Below are 11,070 nucleotides of genomic sequence, written 5' to 3'. Positions count from 1 at the left end.
GCTAGCCATGGCCACCCAGTCACATGACCTCCAAGCCACGCCCACAAAATAAGCCACGCCCACAATGGTGTCCCTCTTTACCAATGTTAAAATCTGGTCACCTTAACTAAACAGGGAAGTCACTAAATGTGGACTATCTATAATGTTGAACTGGTTAGTGGAAGATTAATCAATGGAAGATGTATTAAAGGAGCCAGCCAGAAGCTTTTAAAGCTACACAAAGGTTTAGCATTATATGTGAACCCAGTCAGTGTCTTAGGGTAGCAGAATTGGTTCTAACTTTGAATATGTTCTGTATGGTGAAATCCTTATGAATTAATGTATTATACGCCTCAGTCCATGATTTGGGTATTTTCTTCTTTATCATCACTTCATTCATAACGTCCAATAATGGGAGACTTAGAGATTCTTGTAAAGTCCTATAATATTCAACAGGTAAGCCATCTGGCCTTGGTGCCTTTCCATTCTTCTTTTTCTTAATTGCTTCTGTTAATTCCATCATCATAATGCTCCCCTCCAGCATCTCTTTAATATCTTTGGGAATCCGAGGTAATTTTGCATTTTGTAAATACCTTGCCACTTTTTCCTCTTCTATCATCTCTCTCTTGTAGAGTTGTCTATAATATTCTTGTATTATTTTCCCTGTCTCTTTATTTCCAAATTTACTTTGTCCTTGATTGTCAATTAGTTGTGTTATTTTTCTTGATTCTCTTTCTTTTTTCAATTTATATGCTAACCATCTTCCTGGCTTGTTCGCATTTCCAAAATAATTCTATTTAGCACTTCTTATTTTTTGGGCTAATTCTTCCTTCTCCAGTAGATCCATTTTGTGCTTTATTATATCCATTTTCATTTTAACATCTTTCTTACATGGATCTTTCTGGAGTTCCTTTTCAAATCTCTTGTATTCATCAATTAATATTTTAGAAGTTTGTGTTTTCTTCACATTTCTTTTCCTTGTATAGTCTATTATTAGACCTCTGATGTAGGCCTTCATTGTATCCCAAAGATTTTGTGCCAGTGTGTCTTCTTTCTTATTCTCCTTGAAGAAGAACACCAGCTCTCTCTCCATTTTCTGTATAAAATCTTTCTCTTTTAAAATTGTATTATTTAGAGTCCATCGGGATTTTCTTTCCCAACCTTTCCAGGTAACTATCACAGGATTGTGGTCAGCCCATAAATTTGTTTCTATTTCCACGTGTTCTATTTTCAAAGTCAAATCCATTGTTGTCCATATCATATCAAGTCTAAACCAAGATTGTCACTGCATTTTTGTATTTACCAGATGAGCCTCTTATTTTTGAACTCTAAGACTTTCCGTAGCTTGCCAAGTCCTTATCTCTGATCCGCTACACATGTCCGCATTCCTTCACTTTCACACTTTCTTTGTTCTCCTGCCAAGAGGTCTGGCTGCAGAGGGGTGGCCGGCAGGAACGTTGCCAAAATGTAACTATTTAGATTAGTGAGATGTTTTATTTTCTTTATAACAAATAAATGAGTTTTTTTCTTAGAATATATATCTTTGGGTTTATTATTTTCTTAAATGTATACTTGCAAGGAAAAGTCTCGATCCACGTCTCTAAATCAAGGTGCGATTACCCAAAAGCAGAATGGGATTAATTAGCACCCTGACAAAGATGAATGTCTATCGGAGTAAAAGATATATTGTCTATTTTTCACGCTTCTATCTCTCCATGCATCTTTAAAATTCATTTCCTCTATCATATTAAAGAAAGATTTCGGTAGTGTCTTTCTGTTATGTCTTACTGTTTTAAGTGTTTTATAGTCCAGATTTTCCTCCACAATTCCATTAAAATCACCCATCATACATATATTGTTATACTCCATTTCAATTATTTTCATGTGTAATTTTTTATAAAAGTCACTTTGATTATTGTTTGGAGCATATATTGCTACCAAAAGAATTTTCATATTGTTATCAATTATTTCCACCATCAAAATCCTACCTTCTGGATCTGCATATATTTGCTCTGCCAATATTGAATTTCTCATATATAAAACAACTCCTCTCTTTTTACTTTGTGGCAATGATAAAAAAGTTTTTCCAAGTTTAGGTTGTATCAATAATTGTTCCTGTTGCTTTTTAATATGAACTTCTTGTAAACAGATTATGTCAAATTTTAATTTCTCTAATTTATGAAATACCTTTCTCCTTTTCACTACCGAATTGAGTCCATTTATATTTATTGAAATTAATTTCATTCCTTCCATATTCATACTTTATATGTAGATTTTGTTGCTCTAGTTGATCTTACTTCACATTGTTCCTTGTGTTCCACAATCCCGCCTACAGCGCCTTCTGTTGATTCTATCATTACCAATTCCTCTTCTGTAAATTTTGATGGCACTACTGTAGTTTGGGTTTCCATTTCCATTTCCACTTCCTTTTCTTTAAGAAATTCTTCATAAAAAGCTCTTGCTTTATCAATTGTATCCAATCTATATCTTTGAAGTTGCCACGTTAAAGTTAACCCTTCTGGTATCAGCCATCTGTAGTTAATTACTTTTTGGATTAATATTTTGGTCAAAAATTGGTATTCTCTTCTCATCTCTCTCACTTTTCTTGGTATTTGTTTCAAAACCACCACTTCTTTCTCCTTGTATTTCAAAGTTTTTTCTCTAACCACCTGAAGAATTTGTGCTTTAATTGATTTCTTAGTAAATCTTATATGTACTTCTTGTGGCAACTTATTACACATTGCATATCTAGTGTAGACTCGATAAATCTCATCCACACCATCCATCATCTTCTTTTGGGTAATTTCTAATGATCAGCCAACATCCCAATCATAATATCAGCCAATTTTTCTCCCTTTTCTTCCTCCTCATTTTGAAATCTAAGGTAAAATTCTGCTTTGTCCATTTCCCATCCAATTAAGCCACTCCTTTCTCATTCGACCTCTCCCAATCTATTATCTATATCTTTCATTTTTTCCTCTTTTTGATCATCCTTTTTCTCCAATTTTTGCAATCTTTCTTCATATTTCGACATTGTTTGCTGAATGCTGACCACTTTTCATTTGTTTTAAGTAGTTGTTGTTCCATTCTTTGGACCTTTTTATCTGTTCTAAGTAGTTGTTGTTCCATCCTTTGAACTGTTTGAAGTATCGTCTGTATCGATGTGTCTTTGTCTTTGTCTTTCTCTTGCTGAAGCATTGCCTGGATGGTGTGTTGTCCTCCAGATGGAGATGAGGAAGGCATGGATGCAGCAGCTCCCACTGTTGCAACTTTTCTGCTCATTTTATTCAGTGATCAGCCAAAGCCAAAACCAAAAAAGAAAAATAATTTTAAAAAATGCCAAAAGGAAAAAATGAAAAACTCTTCAGGTTCTTCCAAACCCTAATCCATCAAGTGTAAGTCAGGAGGGAAAAAAAAGGAATAAGAAAAGGACAAGCCAGCCAAAATTAAAAAGAAGGAATTTTTAAAAAAAGAAAAAAAAATAAGTAAAAATAAAAATAAAACTCCAAATTTAAAATCAACAATAAATCTTCAGGCTCTTGAGTGGCCTAGTCCAATATGATTATATAGAAATCTCAAAAGAAAGAAAATTCATCAAACACATTGTACCTGGAAAGCATATGGAGAGTTATCTCTTAGCCAAGCCACAAATAAAAAAATAAAAAAACAGTGACTGCCCAAAAGAAAAGAAAAAAATCCTTCTATAGTACTTCTAGACTCCTATTTCAAATAAATTCACCAAGAACACCTGTGTAAACAATGCAGATAGTTTCACTTCCTCAGATGTTCTCATTACACATTCGTCCATCTGAGAGTTCAGAGTCCCTTTATTTTGGCTACAATATATCTCTTAGCTTGTTACTTGTATAAACATAGCAACAAAGTTTCTTTTCCAGCAGATGGCAGCACTGCACTCTCTCTTGTCTTTCCTGTACTTTAAAGTCCAGAATTTCTTTGTTAAAAATTAATAAAAAATTAGAGAAAAAGAAAAAAGGAGGAAAGGCTTCAATCACCAAAAAATCAAACCCAAGTCAAACAGTCTTTTTAGAAAGGCAGGGCTCCAATAATATCAATATTAATCTCTTTTCTTTCAATCCAGTCCCGGTCAGAAGTAGAAAAAACTAATTTTAAAATCCTTCCAAATTAAATAATTGGGTTTAAAAAAAATCATTCCAAATTAGGTTCGCCACTTAATTTCTCTTACTCTTACTCTCCAAGTCTCTTAACCCTCAGGGTGTTCTTTGTATTAATTGAAAAATAAAGCTCTCTCACCTCATCGATTGACTGTCATTCTTCTTTCTTTTTCTTGAAGCTGTCCCAGCCTTGGCAGCCGCAATTGCTGCTACTCTGCTGCGGGAAAAAGAGCTCTGCAACTGATTCAAAGACCCCCCTGGCTGACCAAAAAGCCAGATATCGCATAAAAATCATCAGCCAGAAAGTGTCAGATCCACCACCTTCAGCTTGGTGTCTCACAGGTTTCCTGCCATCAATGAACCAGGAAAGGGAGGGGAAACAAATGGGCAATAAAACTGCCCAAGTCCAACCTCAATGACTCCTCAGGAGCTAGAGGAATTGCGTTCTTTTATAGACAAAAACTTAAAACGTGGGTGATAAACCAGCCTAACTCAGTGTAGCTGCCTCAGTCCTGTTTTTTTTAAAAAAGGGACAGGTCCGTTCACCTATGCATAGACTAGAGGGCTAAATGCTGCATGTGTGGAAAACATCTACCCGTTGCCGCTAATGAAAGACATGTTAGCCCATCTGGCAAAAGTAAAAAAAAGAAGAAGATTGTTACTAAACTGGATTTGCCGGAAGCCTTTTACTGAGTTCAAATCAAAGAGGGAGATGAATGGAACTGCCCCTTAGAATGTTTTCAATTTAGAGTTCTCCTTTTGGACTACAGGGGCCCCCTGCTGTCTTCATGCAGCTGATAAATGAGATGCTGCATGAGCACCTGTACAAAGTAGTATTGGTCTATCTGGTGACATACTGATTTATACTGAGAGTATGATGGAACGTGTCAAGTTTGTTAGGGTAGTCATTAAAAAACTTAGGGCTGCTCAGCTGAACTCTCAAAATCTGAGTTCTACCAGAGTAAAATTGACTACTTGGGCTACTGCATCTCCCATGAGGGGATAGAAATGACCCTGAGAAAGTCAGGGCTGTACTAAAGTGGGTTCCATCCCACAGCAAAAAGCAACTGCAAAGGGTTGGGCTTTTTTTTTTTTTTTTTTTTTTGCAAACTTCATGAACTTTTACCACCAATTTATCCCATCATTTGCTCAGATTACCCTCCCCATCGCCAACTTGTTAAAGGCAAAGGAGGAGGGGAAGCCCAAACCCAGCCAGCCAATGAAGTGGACAATGGAATGCCAAGCAGCATTCAAGAAACTCAAATGCCTGTTTGCCACTGAGCCAGTGCTGAAATACCCAGACCCTAATGCACAATTTATCATTCAGGTGGACACTAATGATGTAGTGGTGAAGGCAGTTCTGTTACAAAGAAACAGCCAGGGTGCCCTGCAACCATGTTCGTACACCTCCAAGAAAATCACTGACACCGAGCAGCAATGGGCGGTGTGGGGAAAGGAAGCTTATGCAGTGCGCTGACCGGTCTTGGAGGGGAGCAAAACAACTTTTGAGATGTGGACTGACCATAAAAACTTAGAACCTCTAAAAGTCCCATAGGTTATCACCCAAACAAGTCCAGTGGGCTCAGTATTTTAATCTGTTTAATTTCACTCTCTGATACCTACCAGGGGAAAAAATTTTCTAGCAGACACATTATCCAGGATGCCTCAATACAACAGCTCCAAACAGGAGATAGTCAGACTGGTCCTCCTGTCCCGCCAGCTTGCGGTGCCAGTAACCACCCAAGCGCAGGCAAAGGCAAAACCCCAAATATGAGAGAGCATATTGGAGACCCTAAAGATGGTGCTAGAGGGAGACAAGTGGTTGCGAGCCACAGGAACAAATGTACAATACAGGATGGTGTAGCCTGAGTAGGAGCTAAACTATACATTCCCAGAAGCCAAAGGTTGCTGATCCTGGAGAAAAGGCATGATTCAAAAACTGCAGGGCATTTTGGCTTTGTAAAAACATTACACTTAATTAAGCAACAGTTTTAGTGGTCACTGTTTTAAAAACACATTCAAAGTTATGTGGCCAGCTACAGGGTGTGTGCTTCAGCCAAGCAGTGGCAGGGAAAAACACCAGGACTCCTCCAATCAGTGGCAGAGCCCAGTGCCCCATGGAAGGAAATTTCGATGGATTTCATAGTGGAACTACTGGAAAGTTCATAGACTACTGTAATCTGGGTGATCACTGATTTGTTTTCTATGCAAGCACATTTTGTGCCCTGTCAAAAAATTCCTTCCACTGAACCTTGGCTAAGTTGTTTATTCACCATGTTTATAGACTGCATGGTGCTTTGCAACATATGCAGTTGTGGAATGCAATTCACTTCAAAATTTTGGCAAGAGTTTAAAAACTTCTAGGTGTGTCCCAAGGGTTTAGTTCTAGTCATCATCCAGAAATGAATGGGATGAATATACAAATGGGGTCCTAGAACAAAACCTGAGATGTTACATTAATTACCAGCAGGACAATTAGACAGACCTCCTCCCATTTGAGGAAGTGGTTTACAACAACTCTATGCAAAGCAGCACTGCGTTCACCCCATTCAAAGTCTACAGGAGAAGACTTTATGTCCGTGCCTGAATTACCCCTGGTTACCTCTCCTATTATATCTCTGAAGGACTGGGTTACTCAGTTACAGAATACCTGGCCAGATGTTAGAAAAACATTGGAAGAGGCAAGAAAGACTTATAAAAAACATATGTATGATTAAGTATGTTGTTTCTTTTCCATACTGTCCATTTACTAAACCAAGTAGGATGGTTTCTGGTCTTAATTCTATCTTTTGGTGTGTTGTTTCCTCTATTTGTGTTTTAATCATTTGCCAATATTGTTTTGCCATTGGGCAGGTCCACCACATATGGTAATAAGTGCCTTTGTGGTGTTTTCATTTCCAATATGTTGGTGACGTGCTGGGGAACATTCTTGCCAATCTGGCTGGTGGCAGGTGCCACCTATAGAACATTTTATAGAGATTTTCTTTGTAGGGTACAGACATTGTCAATTTATAATTTATTGTCCATAATTTTTCCCATTTATCTAGTTCGATATTATAGCCAAATTTCTTTGCCCACGTTATCATATTTTCTTTCACTACCTCTTCTTCTAATTTGTATCCTCTTAAGTAATTATAAATTTTTTTATCAGTTTATCCTGTGTCCCTTGCAAAATTTTATCTAATTCAGTTTGACCTTTTAGGAATTCAAATTGTGCTGAATCTTTCTTATATCTTTTTTTTTTTTTTATTGCAAAAGTTTTACAATTACATTTTCACCCCTTTTTTCACCCCCCCACCTCCCTCCCCAAACTTCCCGTCCTCCCTAACCCTCCCTAACCCTCCCCCCCAGACTTCCCTATTATGTACTCATAACTAATAACACTGATATATATACCTGAACCCATCCCTCCCCCTACATAATTTTCCCTCTTTGTCTCTTTATATTAAAATATTTCTAATACATTGTTTTCAAATAAAAGCTATTTGATACTTTCTAATTTGGTATTTGTTCTGAACATATTCTATCCACCTTTTCCATTCCCATTCATAAGTCTCTTGTGAACAATCTTTTAAATATGCTGAAATCTTCGCCATCTCTGCAAAACTGGCCATCTTCGAAGTCCATTCCTCGATAGTAGGCAAAGCTTCATTCTTCCAATATTTACCTATCAACAATCTTGCTGCTGTTATCATATACAATATTAATTTTGTTTCATCCCGTGTAAAACCCTTAACTATGCCCAATAAAAACAATTGTGGAGAAAATTGAATTTTTTTCTTCAAAACATTCTGCATGACCCACCATATTTTTATCCAAAAAGCCTTAACTTTCCTACAGGTCCACCAAACATGATAATACGTAGCATCCAAACATTCACATCTCCAACATTTTGGCTGAACATTAGGGTACATACATGACAACTTTTTAGGATCTAAATGCCATCTATAAAACATTTTATAAAAATTTTCCCTCAGATTCTGCGACTGTGTAAATTTAACATTCTGAACCCAAATTTTTTCCCATGTTTCCAACATCACTGGTTCTTCAAAATTTTGTGCCCACTTAATCATGCAATCTTTAACTAATTCCGTTTCTGAATCCCTTTCTAGCAAAACATTATAAAGCCTTTTAATATGCATTGGACCTTTCTCTCTTATATGTCTAACCAATTCTTCCTCATGCAACATAATACCAGTTTTTTGGTCCTCTTTCCATCTCAATTGTAATTGATTATATTGTAACCAGGTTAAATTAATCCCTTCATCCAACAGTGTCTGCAATGTCTTCAGCTGCCATCTGCCCGCATCTGTAAAAAGAACCTCTTTGTATAAAAACCCCCCGAGTGACATTATATTTGTATTCCACAAGGTATGACCAAGATCCAGCCATAGCGGTATTTTATAATCCCATTTGAGTCGGTGCTTCTTCCAAACTCTCATCAAAGAGTCTCTAAGTATATGACTTTTAAATACTTTATCAACTTTGTCATCATAAAATAGGTAAGCATGCCATCCAAATTCAAGATCAAAACTTTCTGCATTCAATATTCCAGCCTTTTTACCCCCAAACCAATCACTTGTTAAAGTTAAAGCTGCTGCATCATAATATAACTGTAGGTTTGGAAGTTTAAGGCCTCCTCTTTCTGGAACATCTTGCATAATTTTCAATTTCACTCTCGGCTTTTTCTCGTTCCAGACGAACTTATTAAGTCCAGTTTGCCAAACTTTCAGTTGTTTATCACTTTTAAGCACCGGAATCATTTGAAACAAAAACAGAAATCTTGGCAAAATGTTCATCTTAACTGCTGCTATTCTTCCAAGTAAAGACAGTTGCAGCTTTTTCCAAGTCTCCATGTCTTTCTGAACCTCTCGCCACAACACCTCATAGTTATTTTGAAACAATTTCATGTTTGATTCTGCAACCTGAACTCCAAGATATTTTACCTTAGGTACAATTTCAAAACCTGCCCTCCTTTCAAGCTCATGTTTACGATCTTGTGTCATATTTTTGACTATCATTTTAGTCTTTTTTGAATTCAGTCTAAAACCTGAAACTCTACCATAGTCTTGTATAATGTCATTCATCAGGATTGTTGATTCCATTGGTTGTGATAGGGTAACCACCAGATCATCTGCAAATGCCTTTATTCTATAATCCTCTTGCCTTATCATTATGCCTTTCAAAATTTTTGAGTCCCGTATTGTATTTAGCAAGACTTCCAATGTTAAAATAAATAAAAGTGGGGACAACGGACATCCCTGTCTTGTTCCTTTTTCAATTTTAAACTCTGTCGTCAAACTTCCATTAATAATAATCTGTGCTTTTTGCTCTTGATAAATTGCTGAGATCGCCTGTGTAAATTGGTCCCCAAAGCCCATCTTTTTTAAAGTCTTTAGTAGAAAATTCCAATCCACTCTATCAAAGGCCTTCTCCGCATCCAAAAAGACCAGCACTGCAGAAATCTGTTTATTCTTATCAAGATATTCCAATAAGTCTATTACTTGCCTTACATTGTCCTTCATGTATCTGCCCTCAATAAATCCCGCTTGGTCCTCATGAATCACCTTTTGGATTACTGGCATCAACCTGTTGGCTAATACCTTCGCATAAATTTTATAGTCTGTGTTCAAAAGAGATATTGGTCTGTAGTTCTCTGGTTTTTTAGGACCAACTTGTTCCTTTGGTATCAAAGATATATAAGCAGTTGTCCAGGATGGGGGTATTTTACCCCCTTGTTGAATATTGCAAAATAAATCTCTAAGTTGTCCCACCATTTCAGCTTGTAAAGTTTTGTAATACACTGCAGTCAAACCATCCGTGCCAGGAGCTTTAGCTGTTTTTAGCTGTTTAATTGCTGCTATTATCTCCTCCTCTGTTATAAGATAATTCATTCTTTCCTTTTGTTGATCAGTAATTTTTGTAACTCTCTTATCCTTTAAATATTTTTCTATAAGTCCATTCTGCACCTCTTCTTTAGCATATAGTTTAGTATAATAATCCACAAAAGCTTCTTTAATTAATTTTTGTTGAAAAATTTCTTTCCCTCCAATATCGATACTGTCAATAATCCGCATACTTTGTTTTTTCCTCAATGTATAGGCCAACCATCTGCCCGGTTTATTAGCATTGCAAAATGTATTATGCTTCGCGTATTGTAAACTTGTTGCAACTTGTTCCGCCATAAGCATTTGGAATTGGTCTTTCAAAAGTTTTATAGCACTTCGTATTCTTTCATCTGTTGGGTTTTTAATAAGTAACTGTTCTTTATTCTTTATTTCCATTTCCAACTCAGATCTTTTCTTTTGTCGGAACAGTCTATGTTTAGAATTCATGTAGATAAGTACCCCTCTCATATAAGCTTTACTTGCATCCCAAACAATTTCAACTGGGGTACCTTTATTCAAATTTATTTCAAAAAATTCTTTCAAATGCTTTTTAAGTTCTATTATATTTTTTTCATATCTAAACAAGTTCTCATTTAATCTCCAAGAACGTCTCTCAGCCTTATCCATCTCGATTTCTATCCATACAGGACTATGATCAGTCAAAATTCTTGGAAAAATCTTTGTTCTTTTTGTCTTAACAAGTAGATCATTTGACAACAAGATAAAATCAATCCTAGAAAAGGATCTATGTCTATCAGAAAAAAAAGTGTAATCCAATTCATTTGGATTATGTATTCTCCAAACATCTTTTAGTTCCATATCTTCTTTCATATCAAAAAAGGTCTGTGGTAATCTAATTCTAGACTTTGCCAAGCTCTTTTTATCTAATTTAGAATCAATTACTCCATTCCAATCTCCCATAATTAAAATAGATCTGTAGTCCCATTGCAATATTTTAGTATGTAACATCTTGTAAAAATAATCCTGTTGTTGGTTGGGAGCATAAATTCCAATCAAAAGAATTTGACCATTTGCTGTAAACAATTCAATTGCTACAAATCTACCATCTT

This window comes from Pantherophis guttatus, chromosome 7 (assembly GCF_059756535.1).
Source record: "Pantherophis guttatus breed Tessera chromosome 7, ASM5975653v1, whole genome shotgun sequence".
Classification (NCBI taxonomy): domain Eukaryota; kingdom Metazoa; phylum Chordata; class Lepidosauria; order Squamata; family Colubridae; genus Pantherophis; species Pantherophis guttatus.
The sequence above is the reverse complement of the archived record's forward strand: the minus strand, read 5'-3'. Positions refer to the sequence as shown.